A 9,028-nucleotide genomic window follows, 5' to 3' on the forward strand; every position below is an offset into this window, starting at 1 on the left:
AATGGTTCTTAGTCCAAGAATATAGAAGCTGAAAGTTGATTTCGACAAGGTTGTCATCTTTATCCTTTCTTATTTGTTATGTGTGCTCAACTTCACTCTAATGCTTTCTTTCTTAATGGGAGTTCTATTGGCATTGGAGTTTCCCCAAACGGGCCTAAAGTTTCTCATCTTTTGTATGTCGATGACATTATTGTCTTCTCCAATGCCCAATTAAAATTGTTAAGAAGATACTTATGGATTTCTGTGGATGGACGGGGCAAAGAATGAATTTACAAAAGTCTTGTATTCTTTTTGGATTATCTGTGAAGAGAAGGTTGAAGAAGAAAATTTGCAAAACTATGGAATTTAGAGAAGTGATTGAAGTCAGTTATTTGGGAATAAAGGTGGCGTTAAGAAGGATTTCTAAATCTGATTATCAATTTCTCATTGATAAAATGATGAGTATGCCTGGAATTTGGGGAGGTAAACACATCTCTCTTGCTGGTAGATTGTGTTTGGTAAAATCTGTGCTTTTATCATATCCTACTTTTCACTCTACAAACTCTTTGGTTCCCAAACATGTGCTGTTTGAAATTGACAAACTTTGCAGAGGTTATATATGGAAAAAATGTGATGGTAATGCAAGTTTTCACTATGTTAATTGGGATATGTTATGCAAACCGGGAAGATGGGGAGGTATGGGCATTAATTCTTGCTCTAATAAAGCTAGGCCTTTGAGAGCTAAGCTTGCATGGAGATACATTCAATAGAAAGAGTCTTTACTTCATAAAGTTTTATTTCCAAAATATGGAAGCAATCTGGTAAAAAGAATGTCTCGGTTTCATGGAAAATAATTTGCAATGGGTTCAAATATTTGAAGCCAATTGTTAGATGGACAGTTGGAGATGATAAAGCAATTAATGTTTATGAAGATATTTGGGTTTTGGATAAAAGTTTTTAGCTTTGGCCTACTTTTATCAAACCTATGGAAAGTAATAAGTTACTGGTGGAGAATTTTTTGAATAATGGAGTTTGGGACATCCAAAATCTGAAAGAATACTTTGGAGAAGATTTAATTAAGCTGATTTTGACTACTATCCAATGCAATGGCGAAGACAAATTAGAACTTATTTACAAGCTCTCAGGGAAAACTTTATCTACGTTGGCTTCTGAAGCTTTGGATGATGAAAAAACAGAGAATGTTAACTGGACACGGTTTGATAAAATCAAGCTCAATCCGAGGGTGATGGTTTTCTGGTGGAGCCTAATCAACAATGCAATTCCTACTTATAATTTTATTTTCTTTAGAAGATTGCAAGGTGATGATAAATGTCCTAGAGGCTGTGATGAAGTGGAGAGAAATGACCATATTATTTTCTGGTGTAAGAAGATTAAAGAAGTTATGGCTGTTTTAAACAAATGGGGATTTGGTATTCAAGATTTTTCTTTTATGGAAGCTTGTTGCTTATGGCTGGATTCACAAAATTCTTGGTTGAAAATTCATTTTTGTAATTCTATATTCCAATCTTGGAAGGCTAGGAATATTCATGTTCATGAAGGGAGAAAAATCAGTGCGGTAATGATTGCTTCTAAAGCAGATTGTAATTCAACAGTTTTTAACAATCTTAGCTGCGCAAATTCAAGTATAGAGAGTGCTAATCAACCACTTTGGTTGTTGAACTCTTGGCATTCTCCTCCACTTGATTGGATTAAAGTTAATATAGATGCTGCTCTTAACAATTCTTACAAGGCCGGAGTAGGAGGGGTCTTTAGAGATCATCATCGGAGATTTTTATTGGCTTTCGGAAAGCCTCTTGTTCATTGGGATATATCAGCCATTGAACTACAAGCTATCCTTAATCTTAAGTTAGTTATCAAAGATTGGATGCTAAACTACAAAGGACTTATCCTTGAAGGAGACAACATAAATGTGATCAACTTCATCAAGGTTTTGGTGAATAAGGGAGGTAATGATGATATTGACATCTCTTTTATTAAAAGTTTTAATTATGTCATTTTTAAACATGTTCATAGGGAAAGTAATAAGATAGCGGATCTTTGTGCTAACTTTGCTTGCTTTAGCTCTTTTTTGTGGAATGATGTGAGTTCGAATGATGTCCCTCCTTCTTTCATTAATTTGTTGGAGAAGGAGTCGGATGCTTGTAGATTGTACTATGTTCTTTTTTTATTTTCAATAAAGCTTTCTTGCTTTGTCTTCAAAAAAAAAAAGAAATGATTATTCACTGATCATCCCCATTAATTCTATTCAAATATGTTTAAACCATGTTTAAAGTTTCAAAAGACCACTCAACATTAAAATTTACAAAGATATAATTTTAAAATAGTTTTAAAGTATATATATATATATATATATGTAAATATATATATACATATATATATATATATATATATATATATATTATAGTATATATATATAATCATATAAGAATGTAAACTTTAAAATCTTATATTTTAAAAAATATTATTAAAATTAATTTAATAAGTTGAGAGTTCCATTAATTTTTTCAAAGTTATTTGAAAATATTTTTTTTTTTTTAAAATACTTAATATATATATTAAATGAAATTCTAATTTAATATTAAAGATAGTCAAATAACTTAAATTAATCAAAATAGATTAAGTTTCAAATTTTGAAAATAGTTTTAAATTAAAACTATTAATGTTCTAGAAAGTTTGATATATTACTTGAATTTTTATGATTTAAAATGAAATTTGTTTTAATTTTTTTTAAAAAAAATTCTAGTTAATTAAAGTATTTAAATTAATTTAGAATTAATTAATAACTAAAATTAATATTAAATCAAGTTAAATCAAATCTAAAATATCTCTGAATTTTGAAAATGGTTTAAGATAATTTAAGTTTTCAAATTATTTAAATTTAATAATTTCAATTAAATATCAAATTAATATTCAAATTCTTAAGATATACAATATACATATCTTTAAATTAAATTAATTTCAAATTAATGTATTAGAAATACTACATATATATATAATAATAATTATTTAATTTTGAAAATAAGCTAAAAAGATTTTTTTTTAGAATGTTTAATTAAATATTCTGATTAAACTTGATATTAATTAAAGTTTTTAATTAAAATATTCAAATAAAATATACTAAGTTAATATTAATTTCAAAATAAATATCCTAATATTATTTCTAGAATTTAAAAATATTTTAAAGTTTAAGGTATAATATTTGAATATCTCAAAATATTTAATTATATTTAAGTAAATATCAATTTCAAAGTATTTTATATTTAATATTCAAAATAAGTTTAAAACAAAAATAGTATTTTGAATTAATATTAATTTTAAAACATAGAGATTAATTTATAATGATTTTATCATATAGAAAAAATTTTATTATTTAAAATAATTTAAACATTTTTTCTGGGATTAAAAAATGATTTAAAACACATTTTAAATCAATTTAAAAGGATTTGGCAGCGGAAGCCATGTGGCATCACTAGATTCGCCTAGTCAAAGCGCGCGGCAGCGGCAATGATTGGGCTGACTCGGATGATAGTGTGGTGGCGACTGACATGCATCACTCACTAGATGTCTCACGCGATTTCACTTAACCACGTAGGCAAGCTGTCTGTGGCGTTGGATCGCCGCGAGTTTGATCTAACGGCGGAGATCGAATCTCGCCATTCGATCTCTATGGAAGAAGATCGGACAACAGAAATTAGATACCGCAATCTCAGATCAAAAATCCAGATGCCGTCAGACAGCGGACAAGCGAAAGACAGATCACACGTTCTGATCAAGCCGTGGAATGGCTAGATTTGGACCATTGATCGCGTGATCAATGGTTTAGAAAACGTACATTCGCAACAGACTATGAATGACGCCCTAAATCCATTTTTTTGCTTGTTAATTCGAAACAGTTGATGAAACTTAACAAAATTTTAAACGTAGACTAAGTAGATGAACAAAAATTGCGGGGAACTAATTTCACGGCAAATAAACCACTTGATAAAAAGTTAAATCTACCTAAGTGTCTTACGCTAGGTTTAGGATTTTATCACAATTTAAAGGATAGTTTACACCACTTTTGGATTCTCTGAGCTTGTAGACTATCCATGATTAAGTTTCCAGTTGAATCCACACTCTGAAACGCAACGAATCACTTGGAACAAGCCTTGGACGGATTGGGAGTTGGAATCACCGAAAGCTCACCGAAAAAGGCTTTGACCTCCAGGGTTTGAGTGGGGAGATGAGTGGGGAACTCCAGAGAACTTAAACAAATAAAATATTTTGTTGGATGAGCTCTGGATGGGGTGAGACAACATTAGGGTTAGAATGAATCTCAAAAATAGGCTTGAATCAAATTGAACGGTTGTGATGCATCAGAGGCCTCCCCTAGATGAAGGATAAGTGTCCCAAACTGTTGGAAGGCTGCCCCAAATGCTGGACATGCCTTGCTCCCATTGGGTGTACTTGGGATGAGTTGGGGGGGTGGACCACTGCCATTTAAGGCTAAACCAAGCTTTGGCTCGATTTTGGGAGCTTAGGGAGAGCTTTAGGACTTAAATAGCCCCTCCCTACAGCAGAAAAAATCAGAGAAAAGTGCTTTAGGGGGGATTATTACCTTGGAATGGATTTGGATGGTTGTTGACCATGTTGACCAGTCAATAGATCAAAGGAGGCTAAGGTGGAAGTGGAAGGATATAGGGAGCAGATTGGATGAGGTCCCAAGCCCAAGCAAATGCTCTTGAGGTCAAATGAAGGGTTTGACCACCTCAAAGAGGAGTTTAAAGGCCTTGTTGACTTGGTTAAAATTGATGATGTGTCACTTGGGGAGTGTAGAGGGTTGTTTAGAATAGTTTGGTGAAGGGTCAAGGCTAGAAGAAATGGGAGTAAATGCCATGAGGATTGACCAAGGATTGAGAGTTGACTTGGTCAACTCAAGTTGGGTTGAGTTGACCAAATGTCAAATGACGTTTGGATCCTATCCAAGAGTTGATTTGAATGGGTGATAGGGGTTGGAGAGCTCAAATGGGTCAATTTGACATATTTAGACCCTTTAAGAGCTAGTGGGTCAACCAGGCTGACCCAAGGGTTGGAGTTGGGTCAAATGAATTTTTTTGATCATTTGGAGTCTAATGGGTGTGGTCTTAAGGTTTGAAAAATCCATTTGGGTCAAAAGGCTCATTAAGGGCCCTTAATGGGTCATTAGGCCAACCTAGTTTGACTTAATCAACCAGGTTGACCCAAGGGCAATAACTAGGGTCGACAAGTTTGGAATGGTGTTCTGAGTGTGTTAGAAGAGATCCCAAGGCTATATGAGGTCATTTTGGTCAAAATGACCATTTTGACCTTAAGGGGCCTTATGGTCAGAATGGGTTGACTTGGTCAACCAAGTTGACCCAAGGTTGGAATTGGATTCAAAAGGTCTCAAATATTATTTGAAAACATTTGAGAAAGATTTCAAAGATTGATGGTCAAATCAAATTAAGTTTAGGCCAAAAGTCCAAAAATCCCCTTGAAAGACAGTTTGGTCATTTTGGCTTTGAATCGGTTCTGGGTCAAATTGAATATGAAAAGATGTAGACTATTGCTTAATAAGTCAATATCAAGGTATTGGCAGTGATCAAATGGTTTGGAGGGGGCTCGAAGGTCAAATTCCACTAGGTGGACAGTGGCATTGACTATAAATATTTGAAGGCTTTGTAAACTTTGAAACTGGATTAAGTTTATGGTGTTAAAGTCCTCCAAATGAGTTCAAATTTGGAGGGTTGGCACTAGAGACATGTCACATCAATATGGAATTGACAGACCCTGAATCAGATGCCAATTGGCTGGGTTTTGAGGTAATGGAAGAATCATCTAAAAAGGGTTTTAGGACCTGAGTCTTTAACCCTGGGTTCTAGGTTTGAATTGAGTTAAGATCTGGATTGGTCCTGAGGTCTAGGAACTAGGAAGATCTTAATAGCTAAAGTCCAAGGAAACCTAAGGTCCAAAGCTCAAGAGGGGGTTGAAAGTGACCTCATACAAAAATGAGGTCAACAATGACAATACTCTACCATTTAGATGTGAATTGGAATAATCAAAGTATAACAATTTTAATTTAACAAATCATGAATAATCATCCGAAAGAAACACCTTTATTAATATTCAAATTGAACTCATTTATTATAAGTTTAAATGCAATATTGATTTACTAGTTTAGATTTGTGACGGAGGGCCATACGGTAGCATTCCATTCATAGGATCAATACCACACAATGATGAGTGATCATTTGTAATGGTTGAGTGTCAGTGCAAACATTATGAATGATTGCCAAGTGGAGCATCCATGCTATGTCCCACATAACCACATCAACATAGGACTAGCATCATCCGATCTCACGTGATTAGGGGTTGATGACTATGATGCCGTCGGATGGAGATCTTTACATCCTTGTGGATTGCACTATTTAAACGAGCAACAGAATGATGCAATCTAAGTCATTGATCTCATGATTAAATTCTCAAAAAATCCACCATTGCATGAGACATGTGATTAACCCTAGGAATAGAAAATTAAATCATTCTCTCAAACAATTTATTCAATATGAATGAAATTTTAAATAGAGCATAAAGGAACTATTTAAAAAGTTATTTAAACCTAAGTGATGTGATCTAGGGTTTGAGATAGCAATTTAATGGATCGTTTAGGATGTTCAAGGGCTTATTGAGCTTGTAGACTATTGGTTCATATTATCTACCTCATAACATATTTTAGAGATTTTGATTATAACAAACATATACTTTGATATTCTAATTTGTGTGATAAGTATTTTAGGTGTAATGATTTAATGATGTTCATGATAATTACATATTTGGATTTACATTGCACAACTCAAGTTTAATAAAAATTTGAGCTGAAAGAACTCAAGATGGACCAAGATGAAATACTTGATGATTTTTTTTATCAATGTAAGAGTATGTTAGAGGTCCATTAATATTTACTTGCATGATTTGATTTGCTCATAATTTAAATATCTAATAAAATGAATTACATATTATTAATTAAATATAATAAGCTTATGTTGTAAAAATTAATTACTTATTCATTTTGAATTAAACTTGTTCATAAAAATTTATTGATGTATAATTAATTTTATCTAAATTACATCATATTATTATATGAATATTTAAAATATCTTTAAATACATGAAAATATGCATATATTTTGATTTTATTGAATATGAAATTACATTGATGGAACTTTGGCTTACTTTTTATTTCATTAGATTCCATGGATTTTATAGATAGAAATCGACAGGTTATATGGTCTATTTGGAGTTATATTGAATTTATAATAAATTTCTAAATATTATCTGATTTTAATATTATTTGTTGGGTAACCATTTTTTACTTATTTTGGATGTTTATGATGACTTTTTGACTTTTTTATGTGACTAGTCATTTTATATCCATTTGAAACTTATATTTATTTAATATAAATGAATTTTTGTTAAATATAATATTATTATTTGATAAATTAATATTAGATAAATAGTTTTATTCAAATTTGTCTTTACTTTCCATTTTCTTTTAAATACCCTCTTACTCTTCATATGAGAGCTGCACAAAAGAGAAAACTCCAGTAACTCTTCTATTCTTCCTTTCTTCTTTACATGCTAAATCTTGAGAGGAAAAACTTTGATTTTCATTCGAAGAGCTCTTTTCATTTATGAGATCAAATTCTTTATTGGAAAGCTTCAATGCACTAAATTGTATAATATCTCTTGGAGTTCTTAAGTTTACTTTCTTTCTCTAAATATTTATTTGCTGTTATTTTATTTTGTTCACTATACATTTTCTTGATAATTTTTATTATTTGGTAAAATACTAGTTGAGAATGTTATATTAAGTTTTATATGTTAAATCTTTTAAATCTAAAAAGATAAAAAGATAAATATTTTTATTTTCTTTTATGTGGTATATATTTACATTTCAAATCTAATTCATTTTTAAAAGTATTATATGATTGAAGGAGTTATAGTTTAAATGAGCAAGAAAAAAAATTTTATTTAAAATATTATTCATATTTTTATCAAAATATAAATCTTTTTTAAAGTGACAAAATTTTATATTCCATTTCCAAGTAATGAGGTGATTAAAATTAAATTATAAGATCACCTTAAATATTTTGTTCATTTTATTACAAGATAATTTGATCTTGTATTATTTAAATTAATTTATATTTTTTTCTTGATTTAAGACATTTGGCTTAGTGAAGTTTAAATTGTAATTAGATTGGATTATACATGCCCGTATAAGCGAATATTAGGTTGTAAACAACTTCTTTAGTTTAATGAAGTGAGGTTTGCATGGCAAAAATAGGATTTGTGTATTCTAGGCCCCGATGGTTTGCTTGCATAGACATAGGTCGGATTGGAATCTGGGTCAAATAGTGTAAAATATTATATTTATTATTTTCTTTTCTTGCATCTATTTTTATTTATCATTTTAATAAAACAAATTTTGTAAGTATTTATTCTTTTCCAAATAGCATTAAAATTTTTTTAATTACCTTCATTTATTTAAAATTTTAAAACCTAATTCCCCATCCCCCCCTCTTGGGGCCATAATCATCCAGCACAAACAAAAATAAATAATAGTTGTAAATAAAATGTGATGAAATTAAAACATAAGAATAAATTAAATCATGTAGCCTATATCACGAAAACGTAACTTATAGATCACCCAAACACTAGTTTACCTTGGATATATCCAAGTCACATAGCTTAATACACTCGTTAGAATTGCTTGACATGACAACCAAATCTAGCTAGGTTTAGGTGGTATATTTATTTTCTTACACTTTAGTATGGTTTAATAATGTTCTAGAGAATTTGTGATGATGTAATTTCTTACTTTTATTCCACTCTATGATGGCCTAAGGATGATTATATATAAATTGCACATTTCTTTTGCATATTATCCCTGTAGCAGTAGTGTCTTTCCTCTTGTAAACATAAATGTAAAGTTGTATAGAGTTGTAAAATATAAAGAGTTATGAAAGTCTAAA

Source organism: Dendrobium catenatum, unplaced genomic scaffold (genome assembly GCF_001605985.2).
Source record: "Dendrobium catenatum unplaced genomic scaffold, ASM160598v2 fragScaff_scaffold_703, whole genome shotgun sequence".
Lineage (NCBI taxonomy): Eukaryota > Viridiplantae > Streptophyta > Magnoliopsida > Asparagales > Orchidaceae > Dendrobium > Dendrobium catenatum.